Raw genomic sequence first — 3977 nt, 5'->3', positions numbered from 1 at the left:
GAGGAAGTAGACGATACCTAAGCTGATAACGAAGTGAGAGAGTCAACTTCATGAACTCCAGCTACAAGTCTTCCTAAAGCTATTCGATTTGTTGGCCATTGATAGTTATTACTTGCAATCCTCTCGATGATCTCATAAGCCTCATTATAAGACTTAGACAAAATTGCACCATTCGCGGAAACATTTACCACCAATCTTGTACGTGCATTGAGACCATTATAGAATGTCTCCAACTAGATACAATGAGGAATCCCATGATGAGGTCACTTACGAAGTAATTCTTTGAATCATTCCCAAGCCTCATACAAAGAATCATCATCAAATTGTTGGAAAGTTGTGATCTCATTCCTTAACTTAGCGCTTTAGCCAGGTGGGAAATACTTAACCAAAAATCTATTTGCTAATTCTTGCCATGTAGATATGAAACTTGGTGGCAATGAATTGAGCCATGCTCGTGCCCAATCTTGCAACGAGTACAGAAACAACTTCAACCTCAGTGCGTCTTCAGTGACACCGGCTATCTTGAATGAATCACTCACCTTCATACATAATCAAAGGTGGAGATGAGGATCTTCTGTAGGCATACCACTAAATTGGCCCACCGCTTGTTGCATTTGAAACATCACTAGTTTCAATTCAAACTGGGTTGCCTCAATATCTGGTCTTTTAATTCCTAGGTTTAGCTCACTAAAATTGGCACACCATATTATCTGATGCATCGATCCCTACCATCGGCAATGAGGATAGGATTTCGAACGCGATCGGCTTCATTACCTTTTTCTTGATTCTGATTTCCAAGGTCCATCTAGACTTGTCTTTGAGCTATTCGTTCACGTCTTCTTTGTATAAAAGTTTGCTCAATTTTAAGGTCTACAGGGAGTAACTCGATAATTCAATCTATGCTCATAAACACCTGAGAAGACAATCACAAAAATTAAAAAGAATAAGTTAGTAATGTTAGAAATAAATCAAATTGGAAATAAATAATTTCACGAAAAAAATGACTATGGCAACAGTTGACAATCCCCGGTAATGGCGTCAAAAACTTGTAATGCTCGGGTTTATGCAAGTGTACACATTCGTTATCAAGTAATAAGTATCGAGTTATCGTCTCTACATGGATTGTATTTGTGCTAAATCACTTAATTTGTAAAATTGTATTAACAATTTGGTAAATAAAAAAAACACAATATAGTGAAGAAGTGGTGATTAAAATATATTAAACTAAATGCAATGATCCCTAATGCAATTTATCCTAAGTATGCAAACTATATGGATGAAATAGATTTTAGTAAAATTAAACACAATTTGCAACCATTATAACATAAATAAACTAGGATAATTACTTTAATTAAACTCAATTTATTATCAACATGCTTAATAACATTCGGAAAAACATTCCATGGCAACTCGATCTTTCATGAGTTTGGAAACCACATTAGGTCCTTTCGGAATCCTTTACATAGGAAATATGCATTTTATTGATCTTTATTTACTAAGGGTTTCTTACCATTTGTGTGAGGTAACAGGGACGTGTTAGGTTTGAAATAATTTAATCACAAAAATCTAAAAACTATGCAGATAACAGAGCTTGGTTAGAGTTGTTATGCAACCTACAATTTAATCGGGTTAGGATCTAAATTGAGCATGCACATTTCAATTATGCGTCCATTAGCCGTCGTCTGGTCAGGATCGCTCAGCTAATTCAGGTGCATTTCAATCACGTGTGAATGAAATACAAACTTGATTTTAATTGAAAACAAGATTGATTGAGGCACAAACATTATAAGAATGAATCAAATAAATATTATTTAATCAAAATAATCATCCTAGCTTAAATAAATTTAAGCTACCATTGTTGTAAACAAGAACAAGGAACACATAGCAAACATCTTTAAATTAAATTAAGGAAAAGAAATATTAAACCCAATTCGGAGTGGCTGTCACCCAAGACTCTGACTGACGAGGCTCCTTCGCTTCTTTGCTGATGGCTCTCCAAGGTGGCCGACCAAGGGTTCTTTAACAGACTTAATTGCTAAAATCCTTATGCAAGGATGATGAAGGGGAAAGATAGCTAAAAGAGTTGAGAGAATGATGAATGAGTGAGAGATGGTGGGATGAGGGATAATTGAAAATGTGAGAAATGAGTTCTTATTTATAGGTGAGGCAAGGGAGCTAGTTTGCTAAAAATAGAGAGTCCATCCTTTGAAACTTCCTCCAAGAGTGGCCGACCATGAATTTAGGAAAGGTGGCTGATTTTTCCTTGATTTTTGGTCAATTTGAGTGCCACAACAACTTAGGACTAAGACTCGGTCATCAGAAAATCTTCGGGAAAATCTCCAATTTCTTTAACTCTTCAAGGACTTTGTATAATTAAACCAAAAAATGGTTTATCACATCCATGTGCAGCCAAAAATTGGGTTGACTTGGTCCCCAATTTGGACGTTTTGCAATTAGAAGAAAACTCTCAGACCTATCCAAAAAGAGTAGATAGTTTAGAGGACCAAATAATATAATTTAACCACATTCATTAATCAATTTACTTAATTAATTAAAACCCAATTTATTAATGAAATATTAAAAATGAATTATTAAATATAGTTTTATATTTTATTATTTAATTTAATCATGCATGGCCCACTTTGATACGATCTCGGTTTAGTAGTTGAACCCGATTCGTTTAGTTCCCGATCGTAAACGTAGAAGTGTATTAGAAAAGAAGAAGAGAAAATGTAATTAAGTTCAAAGAGGTAAGGTAGGTTCGTTCAAAGTAGGTTGTGGAATTTGGTTTAAGTCTAAATGGTATGATTAGGTTGGTTGAGTTCGGTTTAGGAATAATTCAAGAATGGTCTTTAGTTTTGGTGCGATTTGGTATTCGAAAAAATGGTACGAAATGGTAATGGTTCAAAAAGGTCAAGAAAGAACCAACACTAAAAAGAGTGTCGACCCGAAACTTATAGGACCTAAATGAATTGGAATTGGGGTGATAAGGACCTTGACCCAATACTTAGGAAAGTATGAACCAAAGGTATCAATGGTGAACGCCACACTCGGGTTGAGGAGTGATAAGTTCGAAAGAAAGACTCAGAAAGACGCCACTAGAAGCTAGATAAGTCTTACGGGTCTCGAACGAAATTTGAGAGAAAATGCCTCACAAATTTGGCAGCAATTCGTTACTTAAAATGTCAAAAAGTCCTTTACAAATTGAATTTAACAACTATTTATAGACAAAGACTAGGCTAGCCGAATAGTCATATGAATGCTTAAGAATTAAGCAAATGAATTCCTTTAATGTGCTTAACTAAATTCGGCTGAATGGAGCTCCAATGGTCATCTTCTAGAATGAGCAATGAACTTAGAAGCTTGGAAAGATGCATGGCAGCAGCTAGGTTCGGTTAATGGACTTAAACAAGCTCAATTAATTGGCAACTTTTGTTGAAAAGTGATCAGCAATTAAAGGAGGTAATGAGCAGCCATCAAGGTGTGAAAACTCAGCTTTGAAGAGTCATAGAATGTGAACATATAGAACCGAACAGCCAAGATGAATCCAGTAATGTGACAATAATTTAAAAGTCGGCTGAATGGTCAACTTGGGAGTAGGAAACCATAGCTTCTTTGGCCGAATGGTCACCTAGGATACTTCAAATAGCAGCCAAATTTAATTCCCCAAACATGCATGTGCCGTCCCCTTACATGTATCTTCTTTTAATTCATTCATGCACCAAGGACGTCCAAATGTGATGTACCTACAGCAAAATTTATTCAATAAATCAAATACATTTTTAAACACATTAATTTGGCAGCAAATGACACAAAAATTATGCACATTAAATTCGGCCACCTTAGGACATAATGAAAACATGTAATAAAATTGACACATTAAAACATGCATAAAAATATATTAATGAGCTGTAGAAATTAAGACAAATTAATAACATATAATTATAACTCAATTAACATGCATAATTAAATTTGTC

The 3977-nt window shown here is 35.0% G+C and overlaps 1 non-coding gene across 1 annotated transcript; it reads left to right on the top strand.

Annotated features, from left to right (window-relative positions):
* The first annotated feature begins 249 nt into the window (after positions 1 to 249).
* LOC128037755 (small nucleolar RNA R71) lies at positions 250 to 356 on the top strand. The gene has a single exon (XR_008193423.1). It is a non-coding gene; the product is annotated as a small nucleolar RNA R71 (small nucleolar RNA).
* The last annotated feature ends 3621 nt before the right edge of the window (positions 357 to 3977 follow it).

The sequence above is a fragment of the Gossypium raimondii genome, unplaced genomic scaffold, assembly GCF_025698545.1.
Source record: "Gossypium raimondii isolate GPD5lz unplaced genomic scaffold, ASM2569854v1 Contig00273, whole genome shotgun sequence".
Lineage (NCBI taxonomy): Eukaryota > Viridiplantae > Streptophyta > Magnoliopsida > Malvales > Malvaceae > Gossypium > Gossypium raimondii.
The sequence above is the reverse complement of the archived record's forward strand: the minus strand, read 5'-3'. Positions and strand labels throughout refer to the sequence as shown.